We start from the raw sequence: 6,536 nt of genomic DNA, 5'->3' as shown, positions 1-6,536 counted from the left end.
TCACTTGTGCAGTGGGTTTCATCGCTACGCTTGGAGGTAAGCCTGTTCAAATTCCGGTAGACCGAACTCTTTACTTTGCTGAGCAAGGGTGAAGAGGTGCTGGAGTAAAGTTCCAGAGTCCTGTATTAAATTCCAAACCTCTTCATAGCTTCTCATGGAGTGATGGCTCGTGACGCTGTTGGTGCTAATCCGCCTGGCGTGTGAGGACGTAAAACTCGGTGGAACCCTTGATGCTTTTCGGATGAGGTGGGTTTCATCGCCTTCCTTCTCTTCACCGATAACCGCACAAACCTAGCAGTATACCATTTAACAACTCACCTCAGTCATCCACATAACATACATACACTGCTGACGCTTCACAACAGGTAGGAGGAAGGCAATGGAAAGACGCCTGCACTAGGACGTTGCCATGAGCGGCGATGCACGATTCCTGTACTCGCTCCACTGCATTCGCTCCCTGAGTATGGAACAACTTTGACTTTTTTCATTATCCAAGTATGCACTAACTATAAAATGCTACTCCCCAGCTGCTATTAGTCACAATCTCATACACTTCCTCTTTGATATTACTTGTTACTGACGGCACCTTTAATGCAGCAGATGTGAAGAGATGAAGCATATTCATTCACAAAACATCAAATGACATCCAGACAGCATTGAGACACATACTAAATAGTTTAAACAAGTTTCTCTGAGTACTGCAGCATGATACGTCACTTGAATAAAACGTACACAGCACCATCTTCAGAACCCGCTTTGTGTACGCAGTCCCCACTTCTCTTTCCTGTAAGGTGTTGATTATTCGACACACCTACTTCGGATCCGAGCGTGACGACACCACGCCAGGGGATGGCCTGAGGATAGTACTGTCTACCAAAACCGCTAGCCAGTAGTAAAAAATTAAAAATATATAAAAAATGTTGCTGTACACTAGAACATATATTATTCGTAAAGTAAAAACATTGAAAACAACGTTCAAATGATGTTCTCTAATGAGTTAAATTGTGTCAAGTTTACAGTTTCAACCACGAATACAGCTGCTCTGTACTGGGTAGATTCTTATCGTTCTTCTTAAGCATACGAGTAATCATGAGTGAAGACAACTTCTAGAATGCAGCAAGACCTTTTAATAAGTTTGGCACAAAATGGGATCCCACTTCGACAAAAGCGATAGCAACTTGAAAAGCTTCACTTTGAAAGGATTGCTTGTAACGACTGTAATGTGATTGCAGCGGTTGGCTCATACTGTGATTACCGCCAGAATTGTGCAGCTCGTATGCCAAGATATTTACCAGCAGTGAGGATTCCCTGTGGTACTGGTTTCACTGTTTGCAGCAGACGGAGTCAGCTGCAGTGGTAATAAAGTGTTTCGTTATTTGGAATCGGCACCTACGTGAAACTTTTGAGCTGCTGGAAAGAATGGATAAATTACTTTTGCGAGTGCCATTCACGAACGACAAGATTTTACGGAAAACAAAAATAGTGGCTTTTGTAATCATCTTCTTCGGGTTGAAGCTCTTTTCCTCCGTGTTTGCTTTCACAATACGTATGTTTTTGGATAGGGTCCGCCTTTACCAAAACACAATTTTTTTTTAACCCAAACATGTTTCACTGCAATTGCAACATCTTCAGTGGGCTTTATTTCTCATGTGTTAAAGATAAAGAGTGTTCTTTGCTGTTTGTATACATGTAGCTATTAATTTTTAAAACGTAATTACAGATATTTGAAAAAACACATAAATTACGAATTCATACCTTTTTACAACATGGTGTGGTTTTACTGATGTGTTGTGTTTCTACAGCGACCGTTTTTTTCCACAGTTTGTCATCTGCAACCACTTAAACACTTATACCTTAAAGTAGATAAATTGTTTAAGCCAAAATTACGATTTGAAAACTTGTTATTTCTATACCTGAAATCATTTAATTTTGTGTGTGTGTGTGTGTGTGTGTGTGTGTGTGTGTGTGTGTGTGTATTTACACAATGTTTCACTTACATTTTCCTTTTAATCATCTTCATCACTGTCAAACACTATATACTGAGTTGCCACTATCACTATCACTGTTACTGTTTCACTGCTTTACCAGCTGTAAAAACAAACATGGCTGGCAGTGAAACAATTCAGTGTGTAAAAACAAAATGTCTGACAGTGAAACAGTTGAAGGTGTTCCTGGCACTTATTCTGAATCTTTCAGAGGTGTCTGTGAGTTTTATTCATTTGTGTGTGTGTGTGTGTGAAAAGGGAGGGAGGGAGAGAGGGAGAGAGAGAGAGAGAGAGAGAGAGAGAGAGAGAGAGACCGTATGTCTTAGAATTTGCGTGTTTGTGTGTGTGTTTGTGTGTGGGTTGGGGGGGGGGGCTATGATGGCGGGGGGGGGGGAGTTGAGAGCTCTGTTGGTTGGTCTTGTCTAATAATTCTTTGAGGGCAGAGAACAGAGTGCCATTGCAGTGAGCTGTGTATTCATTTATCACTTGTTTGCCTTCCACTATCGCTTTTTGTATCTGATAATTTTCTCCAATTATTAGTTTTTATGGGGGACTGTTGCTGCATTTCAGAATTTTCAAATCCGTATTGATGTTTGTTGGGTTATGTTTCTTGTCCATGAGATGTTCAGCAAATGTGGAATGACAGTTGTTACTTTTTAATGGTCTTCTGTGTTCTGTGTATCTGGTATTAAAGTTTCTGCTTGTCTGCCCTATAGAAACTGCTTTGCAGTCCTGGCATCACACAAACACAATAGATGTACTGAACGACAAAATTAAAAAGGACACCCAACACACAAACACGAAAGCCTCCTCATCGACTTAAAAACACACAGAACCCCCTCATGAGCACACATGGAGAGGAAACACCCACAATGACAAACAGGTGGTTCACTCTCACCTACAGGGCTATTACAAATGATTGAAGCGATTTCATAAATTCACTGTAGCTCCATTCATTGACATATGGTCACGACACACTACAGATACGTAGAAAAACTCATAAAGTTTTGTTCGGCTGAAGCCGCACTTCAGGTTTCTGCCATCAGAGCGCTCGAGAGCGCAGTGAGACAAAATGGCGACAGGAGCCGAGAAAGCGTATGTCGTGCTCGAAATGCACTCACATCAGTCAGTCATAACAGTGCAACGACACTTCAGGACGAAGTTCAACAAAGATCCACCAACTGCTAACTCCATTCGGCGATGGTATGCGCAGTTTAAAGCTTCTGGATGCCTCTGTAAGGGGAAATCAACGGGTCGGCCTGCAGTGAGCGAAGAAACGGTTGAACGCGCGCGGGCAAGTTTCACGTGTAGCCCGCGGAAAATTGGCTCATGCCACAACTGGAGACCGACAGCGCCGACTTCATCTTTCAACAGGATGGTGCTCCACCGCACTTCCATCATGATGTTCGGCATTTCTTAAACAGGAGATTGGAAAACCGATGGATCGGTCGTGGTGGAGATCATGATCAGCAATTCATGTCATGGCCTCCACGCTCTCCCGACTTAACCCCATGCGATTTCTTTCTGTGGGGTTATGTGAAAGATTCAGTGTTTAAACCTCCTCTACCAAGAAACGTGCCAGAACTGCGAGCCCGCATCAACGATGCTTTCGAACTCATTGATGGGGACATGCTGCGCCGAGTGTGGGAGGAACTTGATTATCGGCTTGATGTCTGCCGAATCACTAAAGGGGCACATATCGAACATTTGTGAATGCCTAAAAAAAACTTTTTGAGTTTTTGTATTTTTTTGCATTTTGAAAATATCTCAAATAATAAAGTTATTGTAGAGCTGTGAAATCGCTTCAATCATTTGTAATAACCCTGTATAACAACAAATCAGTCCACAGAATAGGTAACATACTCAAAAAACAAGGGGTAACAATAGCCTACAGGACAGACAATCCAACACAGAGAAAACTAAGGACAACCAACACAAGCATAGACAAACACAACACAACTGGAATTTACCAACTAACATGCCAGGACTGATAAGCAGTTTATATAGGGCATACAAGCAGAAACCCAATATGGCATCGCACTGATAGTAGACAAGGCCTGTCCACATAGCGGCTAACTCCATCTTCTCGACTGACGATCGTGGCAATCAGTCGTGCTTACTGAATAACAAACAACATTGCCAGATGTTCCTCCAGTGATCCGTCAGCGTACAAAGTTAGCTTTGCTGCCAAAGGTGTGGCACAGTGGCGGTCGGCGGTGTCTGTAACTTGACGCTTGAATAATGGTTTTCGGATACTTGGTCGTATCCTCAATTTATTCCTTAAAATACTCTCTATACTCCTTGGAAGTTTGTGGCAACACTTCTGGGACATATTGTGTATTTATATGCAGCACACAGTCGCAATTAAAAACACAAAAAGGTATGAGCAAGTAATCCTAATATTAGATTATAAAAACGTAGAGGTCATATCAGTATGAAAGTGACTACTCTACAGACTGCTATGTTATATGGGCTAAATAGCTGGTGAATGTGATTTATATATATATTCCTTTTATGAATAGTAAATTTCTCCATTACGTTTGGTCCAATGAACAGTAAATATATCCCAGAATACACCCGAATACATTTGAAAATAGACATTATCTTTAACTAATTGCAAAAAATATATTGCAAAAAATTTATTCAGTGTACTTTGAAATGCTTCACATAATTATGAGTAATGCTCAACATTGCACCTGTAGCAGGTAACTAGCAGGGAGAAGATTGAGCTTCTCAATATATATATATATATATATATATATATATATATATATATATATATATATATATATATATATATTCATCCAGACTATATTTAACAAATCTGGACTCTTTCTTGTCTACGACTCCTTTTATGTCCATTCAGTCTAGTAGTTATAGCAGTTACTTATTTGCCATACAAATTTTCGGGAACCCTCTTCATAAGTTTGAATCTCGTCTTTACTGTTGTAAGAACATGCACTCCGTCTTCAGGCCACAAATGACCCATCGGGACCATCTGACCGCCGTATCATCCTCAGATGAGGATGGGGACAGGAGAGGCGTGTGGTCAGCACACCGCTCTCCCGGTCGTTATGAAGGTTTTCTTTGACCGGAGTCGCTACTAGTCGGCCGAGTAGCTCCTCAATTGGCATCACGAGGCTGAGCGCACCCCGAAACATGGCAACAACTCATGGCGGCCCGGATGGTCACCCATCCAGGTGCCGGCCACGCCCGACAGCGCTTAACTTCGGTGATCTGACGGGAACCGGTGTATCCACTGCGGCAAGGCCGTTACCCAGCGTTGTAAGAACATGGCGAACAGTTATCTGCTAGAAAAAAGCGGCTGCATATTTCCTGGGCTTTAATTTTCTGGCAAGTGCACGTGAAGTCCTATCCTATACAGCACGGGGGCACAATTGTTGTCTCTGTGATTTCATACCGTCTGTGGAGGTTGCTGAGGTACTGTTTTCTTCTATGTCTCTTTCTACTAAGTATTTTATCAATTGGTGGAGGACTGAAGCAATTAATGTATGCAGTTTCCTTTCTATTTTTAATTCATTTTCGAAACATGATTTGTTTAGTGGGATAGATATCACGACGAAGTCTACGTCTATGTGCGTGTTACAGGGCGCTGGTTATTGCCAGGTCTTACATTTTCTGTAAAGTTACTTTCCTGTGCTTTTTAAATAAATGCTTTTGCTTGCTGGTATTAATAACAAGGTTTAAGTTGTTGACTGAATCTTCTATTAACGTAACTGAAAAATTTAATTTTACTGTGGCCCCAATTTAAATGTTGGAAAATTTGTTTACCTGTCTTGTAGTATCTCTGCACAAACACAGTATATCACCTATTATTATGTCTGCTAGTTGTACTCGCCATTTTTACGGCACGTGAACATAATTAAAAATATGCTGACAAGAAGATAAAGACACCATAGTTACATTTGAGATCATGAAAAGGAGCCAAGGATATTAGTCACATACCGCGAATAAAGCACTAAAGATATACTATCATTTGTTGAAACGTTTGCTCCAGTATCTTGAAAAATTACGTTTGGCCCAATGAATAGTAAATTTCTCCATTACGTTTGGTCCAATGAATAGTAAATATATCCCAAAATACACCCGAATACATTTGAAAATAGACATTATCTTTAACTAATTGCAAAAAATATATTGCAAAAAATTTATTCAGTGTACTTTGAAATGCTTCACGTAATTATGAGTAATGCTCAACATTGCACCAAACCTGTAGCAGGTAACTAGCAGGGAAAAGATTGGGCTTCTCAATACAGCGGATTTTATCTCACCGGATGACATAACTGAGTGATCTTCTTACGAGTCATTGAGTGCCAAGGGGCAGTTTCGAGTCTCCAAATTGCACTCTCTCAAAGAGTATTCGTTACATAATGGAAGTTTCAAGAATAAGATGGTACTGTATTGCAAAATCCACACTTTGGAAGTGAAATAACTCACTTTTGAAGATTCATTTATAGGTTAGTAGCAGTCGTAAAATAAAACTTGTCTTACACCACACAAGTTGCCAGTGTACTCGGCTGAATAAAGGAA

General features: G+C 40.7%; 1 pseudogene; it reads right to left on the bottom strand.

The window, feature by feature from the left end:
* Nucleotides 1-5,145: 5,145 nt before the first annotated feature.
* LOC126104157 (5S ribosomal RNA) lies at nucleotides 5,146-5,263 on the bottom strand (annotated as a pseudogene).
* Between the last annotated feature and the right edge of the window lie 1,273 nt (nucleotides 5,264-6,536).

This window comes from Schistocerca cancellata, chromosome 1 (genome assembly GCF_023864275.1).
Source record: "Schistocerca cancellata isolate TAMUIC-IGC-003103 chromosome 1, iqSchCanc2.1, whole genome shotgun sequence".
Taxonomy (NCBI): domain Eukaryota; kingdom Metazoa; phylum Arthropoda; class Insecta; order Orthoptera; family Acrididae; genus Schistocerca; species Schistocerca cancellata.
Note: the sequence above shows the minus strand (reverse complement) of the source record. Positions and strands in the feature narration are given on the sequence as shown.